At 38.7% G+C, this 23,392-nt stretch overlaps 1 protein-coding gene across 12 annotated transcripts in view; it reads right to left on the bottom strand.

Annotated features, from left to right (window-relative positions):
• Positions 1–20,244, bottom strand: part of FREM1 (FRAS1 related extracellular matrix 1) — a 162,190-nt gene extending 141,946 nt beyond the window's left edge. For 4 of the 12 annotated variants that reach the window (XM_074330363.1, XM_019739183.2, XM_074330364.1 and 1 more), the window contains exons 1-2: positions 19,905–20,232; positions 19,667–19,750 (exon numbers count right to left, since the gene is read on the bottom strand). The gene's annotated coding sequence lies outside the window, so the exon portion shown is untranslated. Of the gene's footprint in view, positions 1–19,666; positions 19,751–19,904 lie in introns of all 12 variants that reach the window. The other 8 variants (XM_074330371.1, XM_074330372.1, XM_074330368.1 and 5 more) reach the window with 5 other exon arrangements.
• Positions 20,245–23,392: the final 3,148 nt, after the last annotated feature.

The following is a 23,392-nucleotide window of genomic DNA, read 5'->3' as shown; positions in this document are numbered from 1 at the left end:
TGTTTTATTTACATTCTAAATTTATCATTTTTTTCCCTCATAGCCTTAAGATAGGATGTAGTAGTGAAAACTGAATTCTAATATTTCAGAAACAACCTGAAGCTACACATTTGGGAGAAAGAAAAGAGCACAATTTCCAAATTCAAAATCAAACAAAACTCATTTTTCAGTCAACTGGGCTACAAAATTAGGGGCAATAAAGATCAAAAAAATAATATGCTTTATTTGTTTTTTATTTGTATTCTAATTTTGCTTTTGTATTTTTCTCTTAATGTTGGGAAACATTAAGTATGTGGAGAGTCCATGTAAAATATTGCTCTGATATTTTACTTGAAGAAGGTGCCAGGAGGAAGGAAAAAGAAAAGAATCCAGATGAACAGACAGAGAAGGGGAGGGCACAACACAAACTACAACAACAACAACAAAAACCACACAGAGAACAACAGCAAAGGAAATCAGAATGCTGTGTCAAACAAGATTTCACAGGTGATGATGGCTCTTTTATGTCCCCCAAAATAAAATGGTAGTAATCGCCTTGTCTCTGATATAAAATTATGATGTCCAGAGGCAGCCAACATTTATTTGACAATACCCTAAGGGGAAGCCTAGCATATCTTGAGAATTCCATCTCCTTCATCTCAACATAGGGCTAAGTCAGACCCTCAGAATCCTTCTGTCCACAGATTGTTCTCTAACTGCTGATGTGGACATCTATAGAGTCAGCAGAATCAGTGAGGGTATTTGGAAGTGGAAGTAGAAAGGTGGCTAGATTATCAAGAGAGATTATAAACTGACTTTAGCCACATGGGTCTGAATTTGATTCTACAATAGAAACAAATCCTGTCTCTGCTTGCTTGTGTGGGTCAGCTGCTCCTCGGCATTTCAAAAACCTCATGTCATGACTGCAAATCAGTTTTGTTCGTACAGACCATTTCCCACGACTGTCTTTCTTCAAGGGGAAATCACGTATTCTAAGTATACCTGTACAACCCAATAACAATGTGTGAAAAGATGTTCTAAAAAGTGGAAAACTACCCTGCTTCAAGTTCTTCCTTATAAAAATCCAAAAAGATTTCTTTAACCAAACTTTCTTTCTTAGTAAATATCTTGAACAGAAGGAAATCATTCCATAACATTTCATTTGGTGGAGGGGAAATCTAAGCTGGTATTTATTGCATAATTACACATTTAGCTTAACTGTGGGAGCATGTATTCTCTATGTTGACATAAGCATGATACTCCTGTTACTTATCTGATAATCTGTGCACAACAAGAAAAAAATGGACCACAGCTGTATTCCCAGGCTCTCTCCACAATTGAAACTCTTGATGGTCAATATTGATGATGTGCCCTGATGAGCATCATATTACTATTTTTTCCTCTTTGGAATTTGCAGTGGTGGCTACTACACAACACAAGGGAATTGCCTTCCTCCTCCAGTGCCCAGCACAGATATCAAGATATCAAAAATTGATTATAGTTTTTTATTCACTTGCTTTGCTGTTTGCAGAACTCCTATGTAGCCAGATACTCTATTCCTCAGAGCTCCAGGTAGTTATTACTTATTAACTGAAGATGACAATGGAATTACTTCCTGACTCACAGCTTTAGCTCTTGCAAGTACCCTAAAGTCATTAAGAAAGAAAATAAACTAATAGAGAAGTAGCATTTTAAGTAAAAAAATAACCAACTCAGGACTCAACCCATTCCCACCCACCCAAACAGAGAGAGATTTTGATATCCTTGACTAGAATGGTGAAGAAAGCCAGAGAATTTTCTGACTTCTACTCCACATTAAAATCTTCCAAATGCCAGTCAGAATGAATTTAGAAGCCATCCTGAAATTTTTTATGATGTTTCTTAAATTATCATAATTTTCACCCAAACTATTTTCCAAGTAATTCATATAATTCAAATGTAAACGTCTCAATCATATACTACTAGTAGCTGAATGGAATTATCCACAGGACAACTGAATTGCACTCAAATCAGATGTGATATAAATTGATTAGCCCAGGAGTGAGGAACTGGAAATCAGGAGACCTGTACCTGCAGGGAACTAGCTTTCTAAACTTGGATAAAGTGGTTGTCTTCTTTGTGTTTTAGTTGAGGAAATTAAGATTTAGATAGACTTTAACAAGGACTTCAGATCCACTGCCTCCTGCAACCTTACCAATGAAAGAGAGAGAGAGAGAGAGAGAGAGAGAGAGAGAGAGAGAGAGAGAGATCTAGTTGCTCCTTGTTTATAGGCAACAAGGAGTAGTCAACATTCTAAGACTTGCCAAGGTCATAGCCAGACACAGTAGAGCCTAAAGAAGCAGGCCTTTGACATCCTGGCTCTTTCCTCCTCTATCCTGACATTCTCATTCCATTCCCTCCAACAGAGAGTGGTTGAGCCACACTACAAAAAAACGTGCTGGGAAGACACAGACAAAAAGCAGGTTCTTCTCTTTCAATAAGTTCATAACCTCTTATGGAGCTTTAATTGTTCAGTGACCCCAGAAGGGTAGAAAATCCTTCACAATCTTGCCCTACACAGGATTTCCAGAGTGAGTTCTCTCAGAAAAGGAGAACAGAGTGGTGAAGAAGAAAGAAATAGCTTGTGACTTCTAAAAATTTTTTCTTTAACAAATAATTTTTAGTATCGTCCTTTTATGATTTATTGGTAACTAGTCCTTTTTACTTACTACATACAGGTATTGGGCTATATTCTTTATATGCATGTTTTCTGCTATTTCAGCAACCCTGCAAAGTAGTTTCTATTATTATCCTGATTTTATAAATAAACAGTGACTTAAAGAAGTGACATGATAATCATAATGAAAACTAACATTTATTAAGTGCTAGGCATAGATCAAAGTACTTTACATATATTATCTTGTTTAAGTCCTACAATGGTTTTAGAAGGTAGATAGCAATTTTATAGAATTTGAAAAATGAGGCACAAGGAGGTGAAGTAACATGCTACAATTTTGCCCAATGCCAGGACCTGTGCATTTAACCACTCTATTATACTGCTTCTCATTGCAACAAATCTTATACCTCTGCAATTGCTTCACTACCCCTGGGGTCTTTTTCTTACAGTATGTAAAAGCTTAACAACTTCCTTTATGGGTCCAGACAGCAATTGATGACTGTTGCAGGAGTTAACGTTTCACTGGAGGCAATGTTCCCTCAAGGAAGTAGCTGTTACTTTAAGAGCATATAATTAACGTAGAGCTCCTGTCTACCAGCATCTCTTAGTGTTCTAATTCCTCACACCACAGGCAAGTATAAAGGCCTCAAGGCAAACAGACTACTTCAAAATTCCAGTCTATGAAGTTAATAAAACATATGTTGATTCTGTTTATAACGTTCTGCTTCCTCCACTCTGCAATTTTTCCTAATATGTAATCTAAATTACAGAATGTATGGTTTAGGAGAAACTTTAGAATGCAACTAACGTTCATTTTATTTATGAATTAATTTGCTTTTTCTGGAAATAATTTCCATTTAGTGTATAAAATAAATGTATGCTCATTACTACCTAAAGGATTAAAATATAGAAACATAAAGGGAAAAAAAGCACTTTCCCAATACACCAGGAAAAGAGCCTTAGGTTTTCATAGGTATGTACATATACATATATCCAGATTCTAAACTTAATTAGAACCATACTATAAAAGAATTGTGTGCCATTCTTTTATATTAACAAAACATTGTAACATTGTATTCTAAGCATTTTCCTGTTATTAAATATTTCTTGTGATCTTACTTTCACTTGTGTGCTATGTCCACTACATGAATGTACTATGATTTCTACAGTCAATCCATTGTTACATTGAAGTAGTTACTATGTCAATAGATTGTGATGAAAAATCCTTAATTATAAATTAGTGTATGTCTCTAGTTCCTTCTTTTTGATAGTTTCCTAAAAATGGGATTATAAGATCAAAGGCTATAAACTTATTTTGAGGGTCTTGATATGCATTCTCACTGGTAATGCAAATTTACACCCTTACCAGTCTTGCTCACCACTGACATTTAATATCATCCCCTTTAATCTTTACTCATTTCCCAAGTAAAATGTACCCTGCCACTATTTTAACCTGCATTTCTGTGCTTTCTCGAGATTTAGCTTTTTCTTTTTAATGTCCATTAACCATTTGTATTTTCTCTTCTATAAGCCCCTTCATTTTACAGAAGAAAGTCCCATGGCAGTGAAATGACTTTACCAATGTTCAAATAACTTTCTAACTTGCCCAGGGTGGCATATCGGCAAACAGAAACTTAGATAACTTTCTGGTCCCCTGGACAGAAATCAAGTATATTCAGTCAGCCAATCCCCAAACACCAATCCAATTCTGGGTCTTCTCACCCCAAATAAGGTTGACTCTGTGGCCCCAACCAATCAGATATTTTTTATTGATTTCTTCATTGTTCTTTATTCCTTTTCCTATAAAAAAAGGCTTGCCATCCACCCCATTTTGCAGTTCTCCAAAAGGAGACTGTCCATTTCATGAAGTGTGAAATAGTTTGTTTGCATCACCTAAATTGTCTTCTCCAATCATATTTTACACCAAGATTACGTAGCTATCTGGAAACCAAGCCTAGATTACAAACTTAGTTCTTCTAACATCCAGGCCCGTGCAATGTCCACTACCCCATGCAGCTCACTTAAATCATAGATGCTCGGTCCAGAAATACCGCTTTCCGTAATTCCTTCCAAGATCTCAGGAAGTGCCGACAGACTCACAGAACTAGGAAGAGAAAACTCTCCCTCAGGCTATGCCAACAAAATCAAGGTTGCAAAGATGGACCATTGATACTACACAAATTCATTAAGAGATTTCCTTTTTTAGATTTTTTTCAACACTGCAGTATCTATCCTGCTGATAAGGGGCACCTATGGCAAATTGTGTTTCTTAAAATGTACACTTTGGAGCTGCTAAAAGTTTTCCACAAAAATGTCTTCTATATCCAAATATGTTTGAAACACAGAATGCTAAAATCTGTTTTTAAAGATTCACAAGTAGTATGAGATTATTCAAGGCTCTGACAAGAAACCCTTAAGCTCAAGGTTTGCAAACTTAGAAAACCTTTTATCATAAAAAACCCAGGTTCTTTGAGAAATCGTTCAAGAGACACAAGACTAGAGAATTAAAATGACTGAAGTATAGGATGGCCACATGGTGTCTACAAATTATCCGGTCAGACCTGATAAATCCATACTTAATGAATCTACATCAGAAATCTAAATTCCAGGCCACTCTTTGAAAACCAGACATCTGACCTTTCTCTACAGAGACCTTCCACTAAAGCTACCTTCAAAGTTAGAGAAAACTGATTGCAGAGGGAAAAGGTTTAGTGCCCTCAACTTACAGTTCTGTTTTTAATGACTATTAAAGTTTCTTAAACCATCAAAGGCATTTCCTTGAAGATTAGGAAGTGGCCATAATTTACATTCATTTTGCTTTTAGCCAGAGGGTTGAATCATACAAATTTTCACAACAGCTTGCTTTAATTGTATACGTTAAACAGAATGAAAAACACTCTCTCAACATTCACCATGGCTGACTACACCTGTTCTTCACCTGGGTCTAACCATGTGTCTGTACCCAAAATCACATCTAGGATGTCCCCAAACAGAGTCACCCTGATTAAAATTGGTTTTCCTCTTCTTGAGTAAATTCTGCGTCTTTTAAATCACAATGAAATAACCAAATTGTCCAAAAGTGAGATTCTGTTTAAATTCATATTAAAACATGTTCAGGAGTTCAACTTTTGAGAACAATTCCATTTTTAGAATACAGCCTGGTTCTCTGTTTGTATATGACAAATTCATTTGTTCATTCATTGTACAAACAATTGTCAAGTACCCACTTGGTGACAAGGGCTATACTAAGTGCTATGATCACAAATACAAAAAAAGAAAATTCTTGCTCTTAGAGAGTTTATAGTGTAATGCAAAAAGACAGAGATATAAACTAACAATTCAAAAAGAGTGGTAAGTGCTATAATGGGGGAATGTATTGTGTGCTGTTGGAATAAATAAGAGGGCAGCATTTGACTCAGCTGGCCTAGGGAAGGCCTCCTAGAAGGGGAGAGATTTAACTTTGAAAGAATAAATAGGATTTAGGAAGGTAAAAACGGGTATGTTTGAAGATGGAAAGAAAGAATGTGGCATAGTCAAAGAATCAACAAATAGATGTTATATCAGAAACAGCATTTGTGTGAAAGAGTAGAGATGCAATGGATGCATACAAATTAACTGAGATACAAGCCCAATCTTTAAGAGATTGAGGTCTTGTGAGAGAGAGATTTATAACCAAGTACTTTATAATACAAAATGATACTCTATGATAACATATGAGCAAAATGCTCTAATGACTTCATCAAACTCAGTACTACATACTTAAAGAAATTCTACTGTTCAGGATGAAGTACTTAGTTGTGAAAAGGATTGCTCAGACATGTAGAAAACTACTCATGGTTGCTCGTTGAATTGTATTGTGATAGCCCTGACCATCATACTTGCCTGCCATAGCTAATGATAAAATTCAAACTCACGGATATCTGGTGCAGAAAAGAGACCACCATCACAAATATTCTTGTAAAAAGATCAGCTGTAATGGAAACGCTTTTGATGACTTAAGAAACATGGTGATAAGGGACAAAAATTGCAGTGTTGTTTGGGCCTAAGTACAGTATATCAAAAACACAGAATTCTAGACTTGGAAGGAGCTTCTCCTCCAAATTTTAAATATTATCAGCATTATCGCGATCATCATCAAGTATTATGCATTTTACTTTGCCTTTGGAACTGTTTTAACTCATTTAATCTTCACAACAACCTATGGAGTAGACTCTATTCTCAGGATACTGAATTTAAGGAAACAGATAAGTAATTTGTCCAAGGCAAATGCTAATAAATTGTGGACTTTGAATTCCAACCCCAGTAGACAGGCTCAGGAGCCTAGGTACCTGAAACTCCATGCTCTATGCCCCAGCACACAGTGGTCAGGATGAGGAAATAAGGGCCCTAAGAGGTTAAGCGATTTGCCAAAGGTGAGAGAACTGATTGGGCCTGCTGCTTTATTCATTAAGGCAAGCAGAGTGTGAAAAGTAAATCACAGTATCATAGACCAAGATACAGCGAAGTGAAAAAAAAAAAAAAATGCACTTTTTAAAAAACAATAAATAATTAATTAAACCTAACAGAACTGTAATGAGAGTCTTGATTTTCTTCACTGCTGAGGATCTTAGCACAATTTTGATGTTGAGCTGTGACATCAATTTTTCTACAAATATTTGTTTTTTACAAACAACTTCATAAATAATTTTCAATACAACAGTATCAATAAAAACAAAAAAAATGTAAGGAAAGAGGAGGAATAAGAGAAGGAGGAAAAGGGGAGGGGCTTGATGATCTGATGTAGGATTGGAGCTGAAGTGAAAGAAAATGCAATAGTGAGAAGCCAGAGACCAGACTGTAAATCAGATACATCCAATATGTGCACCTCTCCCGGTTCCACCATTTCCTTGAACAAAGTCTTTATTCTTCCTTGAGCTCTGTTTCCATATCTATACAATAATTGATACCTTTCAGGGTTGTTCAAATAGTTAAATGTGATTATGGCTCAACCAAAGTCCCCAGCAAACATACACACACTAGGCTGCACCCAAGTCAATCCCCTTCCTTCCCCTTTCAACTGCAGGCCAATCAAAGAAACTTTTTTCTTTATCTCATTGAAAAAAGTTAACACTGTAAGAAGGGATAAATGTCATTAAATATTTGTCAAAATCCATACAATGTACAACACCAACTGTCACCCCTAATGCAAACTGTGGGTTTTGGATAATCCAAATTGGCTTATCAATTGTAACAAATATATGATACTAAAACAAGATGTCAATAAAGAATAACTGGAGGGAGAGGGTGTATGTGAGAAATGCACTTTCTGTTCAATTTTTCTATAAACTTAAATCTGCTCAAAAACGAACTTTTATTAATTTTTAAAAATTATCAGTTGAACCACCCTTTGACATACTCTACGATTTAGGCTGTATTGACTCTTCAGTTAACACCCAGACAGAGCTAGAAATTTTTCTGTAGAGCTGCACAGGGCTAAAACAACAAAAAAAGAAACAAGGCAACCCACAGCGACTTCTTGCTCACCACGCTTCCTGGCATTTGGGCTCTGAGCATGATTTTAGTCAGGCTGTGTAGCAATATCCTTGCTGAGGATCTGCATATAACCAGCCACTCAAGTGCCACGCAAGTGCCATTAGGTCTCGTTGGCCCACAGGCCACTCTCCCACATGGAGAGTGAAAGGAGGCCCCCCATGTGAAAGCACATCCAGAGCCAGTGTTACTTCTGCACACACGAGTTCCCGGCGCCTCTGTGGCCTACTGAGTTTAACTGCATTAAGAGTGAAACTTGATCTGCTTACTTTGGCAGAATGGAGGGAGGGCTGCAGAGAGTGGGAGGGTGCAAAGGTGCGCTCAGTCAGCGGGATTAAAAATGCTTCATGTAATGGCTCCAAAACAAAATCTTCATAAACATCACAGGCTGCAAATAACCCATCTGTATGTCTGATTAGATGACTTACTGTTGAATAAATCTGTGTGGGAGTATGCGGCCATGTATAAGAATGGCATTGAAGAACAATTGCAAACACCAGCAAGTCAGAGAAAAGTTCTTAAAAGAGAGAAATGTACAGAGTATACAAGCAGCCATGGCTAAAACATGTTTTTTAGAGTCTCCAAGACACAAATAGGCTATTTTTAAAAAGTTGGATTGCAAAGCGTCTGTCTAGAACTGAGAACATATTTACCATAGACAGTGTCCAGACTTGCTGAAAAATGCAGTTCCAACTGTGATATCCCCTGGGTACTGCATAAACTCATCATGATGGAAGATGTTTCTGTAGGAAACCACACTAACATATCTGTCCATTGAAATGCTGGCTAAAGGTATTGAGGCTCCTCTGCTCTGTTTCATTCAATTCAGCACAACCAAATTCCAGGGCTTCATGCTCCAGAGGTTCCAGGGGTGCTGTTTTCACAGACACCAAAGTGAACAGTGCCCCCTGGAATTATTCAATGTGGGGGTTGGCCCCACTGTCTCCCATGGCCTGAGGAAAAGTACTGGCTGCAAAAGAAACTTCATTCACTCTTTTGGCTTCAGCCCTGTTCCACTGCCCCAGAAGGAAGCAAACAGTCCTTATGAGGGCTAATCATGGTCTGAACGCTGAGGACAATGGGAAACACACCATGGTGAAAGAGCTGCCTCTAACATCACCCTTAAATTACCAGGCCCCATGTCTGACTTCCCATCACAATAACTCAAGCACCCCTCCCAGAGTTTTGGATTTTATTTGGCTGAGTGGAGCCAAGCATCTGAATTCAAAAGTTCTTTAGGTCGCTTCTAGTGAGCAACCAGGATTGAGAATCACTGCTGTAAACTGTAAGTATAAGAAGAGGTCAAAGGAGCTATAGTGCCCAAAGACTGAAGTTAGGTTTTCTGGCAGGTCTGAAAACCATCAGGATAGAGTGGAGTGGGGCTGAAAGCACCAGGAAGAGGCTGAAAGCAAGACCCAGTTTGGAGGTGATTGGGGGAGGGATAGGGAAGAGGGGAAGGAGATAGGTTGGCCTCAGACAGAAAGGAAAGGAAAGAACCTTTCCTGACAGCCTAACAGGGAGGGCCATTCCTAGAAATCCAGTCACATGTGTGAGATGTAGACACAAGACAGTGGCTTCCTGAATTGGCAAAATTGTTAGAAAGAAAACAAAATCTCAAATAAAAGAAATTAACATGAAGTTTAACTAGTAAAATTTTGTGCTAACTCTAGTTTCCATTGCATTCTAACTTTTCCCTCGCTGTGAATCTTTAAGGACAAAGTTAAATACATATATTATAGCAATACATTGTATTACTCACAGACTAATATTTTCCATGCTTTTTTTTCATAGCATGATAGTTCAAGATGTGATAGAAAGGGTCATTTGGGTTTAGGCTGGAAGTAACAGATCTCCATAAAATCATTACTTGCAAAATCATTATCGATCAAATTAGAAAATAAATTTGAGGCTATCGGCTTAATCATCTGCTTCAAAGAAGAAACATTCAAACCTTCAGGTCTGTAAATTTAAATCTCTTACATCACTCCAAAGTCTAATTCCCCTCTGTATTCTTAATGTACCAATTACTTCCTCAATTCTTCAATGAAACAATCGCCAGTATCTCAAGTCTCTTATAACACTTCTTAACTTGGACATGAACCTCAATCTTGTCCACTGGAGCCCATTTCACTATCTCCAAGCTTCTGTTTGGGATAAGCAATTTGGCTTTTTCTACTCAATAACAAAAAACGAAGATCAATTTTTGAAAGAAAAAAGGAATCAATTCCTTTTTGAAAAGAGAAAGCAAAATAATAATGCATGATATTTATGTCAGACTCTTTAGCTCACATATCTCTTTGTAGGCAGACCTCAGTTAAGCTTTTGAACTAAGGACTTGGACATAGCTGTTCACTTTTTGAACACTTTACTGTTTAGAAAGAACCTCAACCTACAATATAAATATGTTACTTAAAATTTCTTAGCCTTGCTTTCATCTTCTGTACAGTGGGGATTCATAGTATTGATTTCATAAGATTACTGTGAAGATAGCTTTTGTTGTTGTTTTTAATTAACAGAGAAATTCACCTGCCCCCACATCATGGGCACTTGTGCTCCTTTCCATGTCAGTGTCTTGAAGTCTTAAGTCTTCGTCTTAAAAAGTCTGAAAAGTCTAGGTCTTAAAAGTCTGAAGTCTTACGTCCTGGGTTTTAAAGTCCTAAGTTCAGCATCTCTGGCTATTGAGCTAACGATTCAGATACGATAGGTGTAAGCACCGGGCTGGCAGTGACGGCAAGCCTGCTGTGAAACACCATGTGATCTCTGGCCATGTCCCCATGAGCTTACATGGTTGTGATTCTTAATGTAGGCAAACACTATAGTGGGGGGAAGGGGCGTGCAAGGACCCCAGTGCCTTCCTACCAATGAATCCTGTAGCCCGTAATTTCCATGCACCATGGACCTAGCACCCAAGCAACTAACAAAGACCCAGACCAGAAAAGTGACTTTTTATTGGGAGTAAATAAAAACCAATAGTTCCCAATAAAGCAATTCAGCAACAATGAGTGAGGCAACATAGCATCTGTAATGTAAAAGGATGGATCCCGCACACTGCTCCCTCCAAACCAGAAAAGTCAAAGCAGCAGTACACAGGCTTTATGGCCCAATGAGAAAGATCAAATGGGTTCCATCTGGGATTCTTGAAAATGCAAAGCTAGTCCTGCCTGAGGAAGTTTCCCTATCACCCCATCCTGAAGCCAAACTCTAAACCCAGAGTGTATTATAAACAGATATTTTTAATGTGGGTTTATGGGGCTACAGGTTTTATTCTATTTCCTTGTGCCAAAGTACAGTAAGCCCACACTTAACATCGTCAATAGGTTCTGCAGCTTTAAGCAAAACAATATATAACAATTTTATCAATTTTATCATAGGTTAATTGATATAAACAAGAGTTTCGTTCCTGTGGCATCTCATCAACATTGAATGAAACAATATTATTCGAGGACCTGCTGTAATGTCTTAAGAATTTGGAAGATCAGCTAACTAACACCAGGCAGAAACGTTCACATTGTGGCATGATATTATGGCCTGAATTTTTTTCTCCCAATTTCATATGTTGAAGTTCTAACCTCCAGTACCACAGAATGTGACTGTATGTAGAGACAGGGTCTTTCAAGAGGTAATTCATTTAGAATGAGGTCATTTGGTGGGCCTTAATCTGATTAACTAGTGTCCACATAAAAAGAGGAAATTATGACACAGACGGGTACAGAGGGAAGACCATGTGAAGACACAGGAAAAAGACAACCATCTGCAAGCCAAGGAGTAAGGCCTCAGAAGGAAATCAACCCTACTGACACCTTAGTCTTGGACTTCTAGTCTCTAGAATTGAGAGAAAATAAATTTTTGTGGTTTAAGCCACCCGGTCTGTGGTACTTTGTTATGGCAGCCCTGGCAAATTAATATGCATGGTAAACAAGATATGTGGAGGATATAAAAATCAATGTTAAACTCTTTGGGTAGCTAATTAACATAGTCAAATGGCCATTTAATGCCTGCTCCTCTCCGACTGATAAATCACTCTCTAGTGATCTATTAATCACAAATCCATACCTCCAGCAGCAGCTATTTTTTTATTGTTCCAAACATTCTAAGACCTTAAGGCATCAACTGTTTTTCCGACACTTGAGCAAAATCACTTATAAATCACTTGTAAAATTCTGTGACATTTTCTATTGCATGAAAGTCGCTAGATCTTAGTAGCAGAGGTCACCGTCAATGAGAAGATCAAAGTTACTGAGCCATGACATGTGGTTAGCAAGGAGTCTGATTTTCTTAAGCCCCGAAAAACATTAAAAGAAAAAGAAAGTAAGGACAACGAAAGCAGAGGAATGCAAGAGAAAAGTCCCTTGCATCTGTAATTTGAAATGAACTGCTGATGCCCTGACTGCTGTGGAATAACAGGCCATTACATCAGGACCACTTCCTCTATGTTCAGTGACAATGATTTCATGTTAAAAGGGGTAATTTTACATTTCAGAAATCAGTTTGAGGTACTTATTCCATATGTGGTAGAAATCTGTTCAAGTACACTTGCCTTTTAATCCCCATCTTTCCTTTTTTTAAAAAGTATTATCACTTGGACAAATTGGCTTTAATCAGCAGGCCAATTGCCCTTCCCCTGGGAGAACCAAGCCTGCACCAGGAGAGCTGCTGTACCAGCATAGGTCCTATGCCGGAACAATAATGAGACGGGGAAACATGCTAACTTCGATGTGAATGCTTGTTCTACCACTCACTGGTGAGGTCGCCTTGGCCAAACTAAGTTCTCTTAGTCTCCGTTTTCTCACGTGTAAAAAGGGTTAAAACACCAACCCATGGTTCTGTTGTGAGAATCAAATGAAAAAATATAGGTGAGCAGCGAGAACGGAGTGAGTGTTTCAATAAATGTTAGTGTTCTTACTACCAGTAGTAGTATTACTGTTATGACTATTACTGGTAATACTCATCAAATATTTTCTTTTTCTCTTTTCCCATAATATGCCTCCTGTTGACCAACTAGCCTATCTCCTTGAAAACTGTCTCTACCCATTCCCTCACTGCCCTTACATTCCCACTTGATTCTGGTTGTCACCAGTCCACGGAAATAGCTGTGTCAAAGGCTGTCAGTGACCTAATTAACATAGCATATAGAACTTTGACAATTCTCTGTGATCCCTGCAGCATCTGACAATGTACCTTCTACCACACTGTCTGCGTAATTGCTTCTCTCCGGTTTATGTGCCTCAATATACCCCGAGTTCTCTTTCTACTGCACCAATGCCTCCTCTTTTATTTGTGCTTCCTTCTCTTTCCACTGCCTTTTTCTCCTCTCTTGGTCATATTGCATCATTACAAATGTGATGCTTCTTAAAAATTTGACCTCAACTGGCTTCTCACTACATATCACTCCCACAGTCTTTTGCATCCCCAAACCACAGCCCTACCCCCTCCCTTAAGCTGCAGTTAGCATTCACACTGACCTGCTGGCCTTGTCCCACCTTTATGCTCTTGCTCTCTCATCTGCCCTCTGCCTGGAATGTCTTTGCTTCCATTCTTATTAGTTAAAATCCTTCTCACAGATTAACACCTCCTGAAATGCCTCCTCCAAGATGCCCTAAGACCTGATCAGTCCATTTTTTTCTGCTATTGCAGAAGAACCACATTTTCCTTAAACCAATCACAGGGCATTTATCACAGCATACCTGATGGTGTAGCTATTTATCCATGTGTTTTGAAGGCAGGAGGACAAAACTGTCTGTTGCATGTGATATGCATTCAGCACATGCATCAATAAATGAAATCGGCAACTACAGCTGATCTGGGCCGTTAGCATCCTTGTCAAAATGAGAATCTGAACACACATTGACTTCTTTGAGCTCTTCCCATTTAAATTGCGACATCTCTATGAGTCTGGCCTCTAGAAATGTTGTGTCTAGTTTCCTTTTCAAAAGGAAAAAAAGAACAATCAGGGCCACCACTTCTCTTAAGAGAAACATCTTGAGTTGTTGCCCATAGCTCCATATTTGTCCCCCTTTGGTTAAACAACTTTCTAAATTCTGAAACAAAGATATAGAAGACAAGCTTATCCAATTCACACACCGCACAAATCCAGGAAGGTTAACTGTTATCACTGAAGACATAAAGATCCACGGCCTGACTAGTCAGAGGCTGGAATGATGGACTAAAGCAAGTAAGTTCGCTTTCAACAAGAACAAATGTAAAATCCTGCATTTCCAAAAATCAATTGCATGTGTGTGGGAAAGAGCAGAACTACTATGGCAGCAATTTGTGAAGAAAATAGTCTGTCTCCAAATATTTGAAGGAGGAGAGACTTGACTCTGTGATTCCAGGGTGTAGAACCAGGGAGACTGGGTAAAACCTCAACTTACTTTTAGAAAGAACTTCCCTTCAGAGTTGTCCAGTAATAGCCAGGGCTGAGGTATAGACACAGATAAGGATCTCAGAGAGGGAATATGGATTCTGGGGTCCCTTTTGAATGTGAGACTGATTTCCCTGCATGATTATCCCCTGCTCACCTCTGCAGCCTCTTTTCCTTCAACTCTCCTCTCACACAGGTCTTTTCTCCTTCCTTAAACTCAGCATACCGCCCACACCAGGCCTTTCAATGTTTTTGTTTGTACTATTTTATCTGCCATGAATGCCCTTCCCACACTCTCACCAACCACTCCATTCCCCTGGCTAAATTCTGAGCACCTTTGAGGTCTCAACCTCCCAGACCAATTTTATCTGATTGCACAGAATTTTGTAATAACCTTTACCACATGTTGCACACCTTACAGGCATTTCATTATTTATTTGCAGTCATTTTTTTTTTTTTTCAAGTCTGCCTTTTACTCTATCTGTAAGCTCTTTGAAGATAACAACCATGATTGTTCTGTGCATTCACGTATCTCCAGTCCTGGTGATTGAGCCTGGCACAGAGAATCTCAATAAATACCAGTTGAGTGACTGTCAATGCAAACACTGGACCTATAAGAAAAACTGGTGGAAAGAAGAAAAAGAGCGAGACCAAGAGCACTGCATGTTTGAGTGACTATTTCTTTCCACTTGATGACAGTTCACAGGCTCGCTATGGTGCAACCCCAGAGTTTCAAATTCTCAAACATTTCCCCCTAAGGTTGGGCTCCTTGCTACAATGGAGCAAAATCCTGACAAAAACAATAACTCATCTTCTTATATATTTATCTGAAATGGCTGCAAAAGTCTCCAATACTGGAGGGTCAGGAAAAACTAAGGACAGGAGGATTTTACATCGCCCTGGTTCTCTCTACACTAAGTGCTTTGGTAGCCTGTGAATTCAAGGCTCTGTTTCATGCTTCTATTCAACCTGTGAAAAGGAATCCACTGAGAACTAGGTTGCTGACCAGAGCTAAGGCGAGGGAAGTAACGGGTTGAGATCTATCCTGCTCAGTCAATGAGATCTGGAAAGAAGCTATTTTTCCCATTTCCCTGTTCTTTACACCTATATATTGAGTGGCTTGCCACATGTTTGCTTCTTTCCAGTCTTCACACCTGTGTTAACCCTCTCTCAAAGAAGAAATATTTATTGAGCATTTATCATATATCATGCACATGCTAGGTGCTTTCCAAATGTCTGTTAGACCTTACAACTACCTGGTGAGGTGAATATTAATCTCCTTATGTACTCTTAAGGAAACGGACTATATAACTTGCCCAATATTACAGAACAAAAGAATACTGTAGACCAGGATTGCAACCCAGTTGAAATGTATTCTAAGGCCACTCTTTTTTTTTTCAACTGCACTATTCTGATTTAATTTCAAGGATCTCCTATCAGTACTATCTTTTGGGTTTAAAACTATCACTAATACTTATTGAACAAAATAGAATCATCCTACCATGTTCTAATAAAGGGGGAGATTTACATATCCCAGAATTAAATCATTGTCTTATGTTGTTGCTGTGTTGATTTCCCAAGGAGGAGCATCACTTTTATAGGAAAAACAAATCTGGGCCATGAAAGGGATTTGATGAAAGGGATACACCCAACAACTTTCAAACATTTGGATTGGTCCTCATCTGAGAATTTCGATCCCTTCTGAAATTCTCCTAACTTCACAATGGTTTTGACTAACAATTTACAACATGAAGAATTTTTGTGCTAACAAGCAATATAGACCTTGAAATGAAAACACCACAGCATGGAGTGCGACCCCATGAGATAAAGTCCTGGCTCATTTATTTTAAGAGAAGAATGTAGGGAGCATTTTTAAGTACTAAGCAGCTGATAACACTTGACAGAAGGCAGAGATGGGATCGGCCAGGGGAGGTGAAACACCCAATGGAGGACTTGGGGCTTTGTGAGTCCTGGAGTGTTATCTGCCCCTGTCTCTAAGGAAGCCAGATAAGAACATTTCAAGGATAAAGTTGAGAATGAAGAGTGATATTCAATCTTAGCAGCCTTTGCATGATGCACACAAGAAGTATTTTGATATCATATCAACAACCCCATAAATAGGGAGGGCTGAGAGTGAAATCAAAGACTATTTTGCTTTCCCCTTTAAACTTACCAAAGAAAGACCGAAAACATTTAGTCAAAAATTCCTAACTTGGGGGTGTCCATTTAGCTCAGTTGGTTAGAGCGTGGTGCTCTTAGAAACAAGGTTGCTGGTTCAATCCCCACGTGGGCCACTGTGAGCTGCACTCTCCACAACTAGACTGAAACAACTACTTGACTTGGAGCTGAAGGGTCCTGGAAAAACACACTTAAATAAATAAAAGTTAAAAAAAAAATCCTAATTCTGCAAGATTCCTGTACTCTGTCTCCAGTAAGTAGTTTCCCACCCAAACATGATATCTTCAGGCAGCTGGAGGCTACATTTGTCAGAAAAGCACAGAGATCACAGCTATATTTTCTTATCTTGATGGCCAAGTCTTAGAACCCTTTGAAATGTTGCCCCAGTCACCGAAGTGAGAGAAGCTATAGTACAGACAAAATGCAAGATTTCATTAGGGAGTTGTTTTTTTCCCCCCAGCCCTTCAAAGGTCTCTATTTGAGCTTCTCACCTGGTAGCACAAAAGCTATTAAATCACTTGAATGAAAGGGTCAGGTTGCAAGCTGTGCAAGTATGGAAGCCAGCAAGTCCTGTTTGGACCACCCAGCTCTCCAAAGGGGTAACAACACCAGATTCAGACAAGATAAGAGGCTGCCGTCCTAAGTAACCGACCCAGAGACACAGCGTTTCTAGAGAGTTACAGGATCCCATTGTGAAGAAAGACTGTGTGCTCTGGAAAAGGTGGCATTTGTCTAACTCACTATACTGGTGGTCTTGGTTATTTGTGAGAGAAAGAAAATGTAAAGGACATATATTTTTTTTAATCTTGAAGAAAAGCAGTAAGCCAAATCTTTGGGGCCTCTTCTCAAAGCAAACGCTAAAGAGTTCCCATTCTATTATATGCCAACTATACTTCAATAAAAAATTAAAAAGAAAAAAGTTCATCAGTGTCAGAATATCATTAGGGAAGATACCAAAACTCATTAATTCAGCCCTATTGTTTTATTGATGGAGAAAGTGATGCTTAGAGGGATTAGGCGGCTCATCCAAGATTGGTTACCAACAGCTAAGATTTGAAACATCATAGGGACAAGGACCCTGTCCATACTGTTCACATTGGTCACTTCAAAGTCATTGGAAACTAGCACTGAGCCTGGCATGTAGCAGGCACCCATGAATAATTGGACTGCGGAGAGGGAAAAAAGGAAGGGGCACTGATGACCACATCCTATTTTCTTTTTACTATAAATATACAATGCCAGAAAATGTCACTGAGGATGGGGATGGAGACTGAATTCTTAACTTTCCTATGTTGTCAAATGAGGACCTTAACATGATGGAGGAATGACTTCCTGTTTTTCCCAATCCCTGTGGGCTGGTCCAATCTAAACTCAGTTTCTATGAATTACACTGTTCCTGAACAGTCCCAAGGAATCCAGCTGAGTTCTGCCTAACTCAGGGGCAGAGCATCCCAGGAGGCTGATAAAGAATTAAAACAGCCTTGGGCTTAAAGTTTCCAGGACAAACATTGCTTGGCTATGTAGGGGGCAGGTCAGATCCTATAGCAGGAAAATATGGTGTCCAGGTAGCTTTGCTCAACTCCCTTTCTCACTCATGGGAATGGGAAGGCAGAGATGGAAAGGGGAGCAAGAAAAGAAAAAAGAAAAAAAGATGAAGTTGGTGGGAAAGCTGGTTAAAAAGCCATGGTTTGCCAGCCAAGCATGCAAAGCCATGTGGCACATAGCTTATGTTCAACATCAGCTCAAACTCAAGCTTATGAATTAGCTAGGAGATTTAATATTAACCAAGTACATGACAAGAATTTAATTGCTAAGGACAAGGTAGAGCAGTGCTTATCCAAGTGTGACCTCACCTGCATCGGAATCACCTGGGTAGATTCCCAGCCCCACCCCAGGTCTAAAATTCCTTGGAGGTGTGGCCTAGACACCTGCGTTTCACTAAGCACCCTGGTGGTTCTTATGCACACTTCCAGAATCTCTGATGGAGTGAAAGAGCCAAAGCTAGTTAACATTTTCCTAGAGTTCTGCTAAAGACACTTTTATCAAATGTAGGCAGGGGAAGGAAGAGCAACTCTTCAAGCTTTAACCAGAGCCAGAAATGACAATATCAGGTTTCCAGAGCAGAAAGCTAAAGAGCATTTGCCTCACTAGATCTGGTCCACAGAGCAGCCCTGAAGAGGTTAATCTCTCCAGCAAGATTCCCAGGCCATAAACTCCAACCAGCCTCCGGAAATGCTCTTTTTAAAGCTTTGTAATTCATGCCACGCCACAAGACTGAGAGCAATAGTAAAAGGCAGGAATAAAAGTTAAACGCCTTAAAAATTATTTCTGTGATCCAGATGAAAACTAAAAGAATCTACTTACTATAGCACCAAAAATTCCTAAACTAAATCTGGTTGATAAGCAAATATCAGTCAAAAACTTCAGAACAATTTGATTTTTTTGCCTCTCCAACACTCTCTCTCATCCCCATTAAAAAAGATACCGTGTTTTTAAAAACATATCCAAACATAGCTAAACTAAAGCAAAAGTATCCAAAAATCGTCTCCTCCAAATTTCCATATCTTTATACCATGAGGATATTATCTGTTTTGTTCATTTTTGCATCTTTTCTCTTTGCCATTTTATTTGGCTGAGAAAAACCATTCTGGGGGGAGAAAAATCACAAAATTTTAAAATGGTTATTTCATTGGTGAGTGCCATTGGAAATGGACTCAAAAGACAGTTACACATTTTTATTACATGATAAAGAGTATCCCATTTTTTGGCATATGGTTTTTTAACACTGCAAGTTACCAGCTTCTGAGTTTACATGAGAATTAAACTTTTGCAAGCAGACTCTACATACTTCTTGCATCATTACTTGGAGTTAATGCTACCACCATGCATGCAACTTCTGGGGCATTCTGCTAACAGAAGGGTCACAGTTAAGATGAGAGGAAGTATATAAAGCAGATACTTACAGGTAGTGGTTTTCCTTTCCAAGCCCCAAAACTAGGAACCCTTGGCCCGGGCGGGCAGAATCAGAGTCACTGACCGGTTAATCTCTGGTTTAAAGAGAGGAAGGGGGAGGAAAAACAACACAGGGAAGGAAAGAGAGCTGAAATTCCAGTCTTTCAGGTCAGCTGAGTTTTAGCTTTCTTTGTACTAAAAATCCATTAACCCACCCAACAAGAAAATATAGAATTGAAGTTTACATACACACTTCACCGTCTTTGCTGGTCTTCGCCAAGGCTGCTGCTGCTGCGGCTTTGAAAACTTCCCGATTGCCAAGCCTCAGGACTCCCTCTGAGAAGAGCATGATAAAGGATGCCTGCAACTGTTTGCAGGGAGCCCGACCTCCCTGGCAGACAGCCACCGCTCTCCAGTCCCTTCTGCTGGGTGGGTCCGCAGGGACAAAACTGAGCTTTTGTTAATGAGGTTGGTTGCTTCTCTTCCTTGTCTCTCCCCAGCTTCCTTTCTCACTATTAGTTATATGCTAACTGCTCTGCCACTGGCTGAGCCGAAGCTGCCTCTCCCACCCGCAGCCCTCAGCACACAGAGGCACATGCTCATACACATGCTACATACACAGTCACTCAAACACACCACACACGTGCACACATGCTACACACACATAGGCACCCATGGGGGACACACCCACACAAACCCATTCAAAGGCAGGTACACATATTCATACAACTTCACACCCATGTGCATGCATAGTCACACATACTACACGCATGTAGGTACACACACGTGCTCACACCCACTCACACACATACCCACACAGTTGTTTCCTGAACCTTCAAACTCTTCAAACATACTTTTTTTCCTGAACCTCTTTTCTTCAAACAAATTGCCATCCTGAAGGGTTTTTATTCATTTCACACAAGATGCCCAGCGCTCAGAAGGGAGGACAAGAGGGAACTGGCCCCTTTTAGCTTTTGTCACAGCATTCAAAGGAAAAGATAGAAGATGCTAGGATTCTCTTTTAAAGTATCATCTTAGTTCTTCAGTTTATAAGGCTTTTCATATGTCTGATTCTTTTTATAAATCCACAAAAGTCCCATTAATCACGCCTCATTTGCATATAGTTTATGAGCCCCCTGATTCAGATACATCACAGGTCAAGAAATATCCTCTCAACTGAGGTTCATTTAGTCAAACTTATCAGGATTCAGTGGGTGGTTGAGAGTCCTGTTTCTTAACACCTGCATACTAAAATGGTTTCCTTTACTTCAGCTCCACCAGAAAAAATAATAATAATAATAGCATATCCTCTGGCCTAACTTTTAGATTGACTGTATACAGAGAAGTTGGACTATTATCTCACTTTAGGGGAAATGTTTATATTGAGACACGTCCTGCTATGCTAAATCTTAGCCAAATGTACAGGGCACTATAAATCCAATTCAACCTAGATGTGGTTTACCCTAATAAGGCGCCACATCATACCCCTTTCCTTGGAAAAATGAGGAGAGATAGGGAAATGGAAAAGGGAAGAAAATTATATGAGGAGGGAAGGAAGGAAGGAAGGAAGGAAGGAAGGAAGGAAGGAAGGAAGGAAAAGAAAAAGAAATGAGTAAGAATACAAGAGAAGAGAGAAAAATTATTTTACTTTAAAACATGGTTTATAAATATTACATCAAAACATGTTTTATAAATACTTCATCATATGTATATCAATGAATGATATACATACACACTTACTCAGAGTCACTAGGAATTTAAAATCTTCAAGAATCTCTTGATTCATTCCATTTCTCTAAGTATAAATGGTAAAACTTCTTGAAGAATCACTAAGCTCTTTATAAGTAAACAAAAAACATTGTTTACTAAACACAGCTATTAGTAAACAAAATATAGTGACAACGAATATTAATGTACTAATCTTGAAAGGGCAAGAAATAAATAAAGCCTTTATGATACCAGGAAACATGTGATAGAAAATTTTGTTCTCAGATTGAATTTAAGAATTGCCTCCCCTTGTGAATGTCATACCTGAAAAGAAATGAAGATGATTCTAGATGCGACTAGTTGAGACACAAAATCCATTTGATAAAGAAATCCTAGTATATAGTGCATCAGTATACCTCTGCTAACATCTGAGCTAAACAAAGTTTATGAATTAGCATAGAAAAATAAATAAATATTTTATATCACTTCTGTGGGGGGGAAATACCTTAAACATCGTAGCAAAATTAACAAATTTAGATTACAATGTATTCCAACGTGCCTGCAAGAAATGTAATTTTCATAGTTAATTATATATATGACCCTTGGCCTGACTTCTGAACATATCCTAAAACAGGCAGACTTAGGGTTCGTTTATCCAAAATGTCTTGAAATCTGAACTACCTGCTTATACAAATAAGTCACTCGTTCTCTCATATCTTCCACAAATGGATAGGGGCTATTGAAATAATATAATTATTAACATTAACAAATGTTGGACCAGTTGAAATGCAAAACCAGGGTTTAAAAAGAACGAGGCAAAGAAACATCCAAGAATTGTTCCCCTAAAAGCATAGGCTGTTGAACTTAATGTTGGAACAAAATGCATTTTAAAGAAATTATTCTATTTCTAACCTTAGGGCTGGAGTGATATGGAAAATATAAAATGTCATGTGTTGGAGATTGGCATACCTTTTTGGGTTATAAAATGCATATGATTTGGTTAAACTGCTGTAGAAATATAGCACTGTCTGAGAAGCACAGCCAAGACCTACACTTACAACTCATACCAAGGCATTAGCAGTGTGCTCATTAAATGTTACCTAAGACACCAAGCACAGAGGTTGGACTGCCCGGTGGAAATGGTTTTTGGCCAAGTCAATAAAGCTGGATGGCTATGGGAAGTGATGCTGTGACAAAAGAAGACTATCCGTGCAGGAGACGAAAGGCACACATACCCACACTGCAAATAGATCCATTTAAAAGCAAATAAATAAAGTACAATAAGTACCTCTGTATACCAGAAAAGAACAGAAACACAACCAACCCAGTGAGGTTTGGAGGCGGAGGCTTGCTGACCTCAGGAGTTCAGAGCTGACAGGGTGGGTAAGAGACAACAGGAAGTGAAACTATCCTGAGGGAGGCAGGAAACAGAGCTGTGCACTCTGCTTGAAATCAGAAAAGTACAGACCCCATATCATTTGTAAACATACATGCAAAATCCTAAATAATGTATTTGAAAATCTAATCTAGCTATGTATTTTAAAAGTCGTTATGATCAATGGGGTTTATTTCAGGACTGGAAGGATGGCTCAAAATGAAAACATCTAGCATCTGAATATATTAAAGGAGAAAAAAGCCACACGTCATTTTAATAAATGCAGAAGAGCAGTATTCAGTAAAATTCAATATTCATTCACTAAAAGTAAACAAATAAACAAACAACAAAACACTATCAACCAACTAGGAATAGAATGGAAGGCTTTTTAACCAAAGACATCTATCAGAAATCTCATGCTTAATGGTAAAATTTTAGCAACCACTGAAGAAGGAAGAGGAGAAAAATGCCTGCTATAGTCCCCATAATTCAACATTGGATAGGAGATCCCAGGTAATACAATAAGAAAAAAGAAATGAGGCATGAGGATTGAAAAGGAAGAAAATAAAACTTTTATTTGTAAAAGATATGAGTCTCTCTCTGTAAAGTATCTTTTAAAAATCTTCTGAATGAGGGTGTTGGAAGAGGGTCTACC

Source organism: Rhinolophus sinicus, linkage group LG04 (genome assembly GCF_036562045.2).
Source record: "Rhinolophus sinicus isolate RSC01 linkage group LG04, ASM3656204v1, whole genome shotgun sequence".
Taxonomy (NCBI): Eukaryota; Metazoa; Chordata; class Mammalia; order Chiroptera; family Rhinolophidae; genus Rhinolophus; species Rhinolophus sinicus.
Note: the sequence above shows the minus strand (reverse complement) of the source record. Positions and strands in the feature narration are given on the sequence as shown.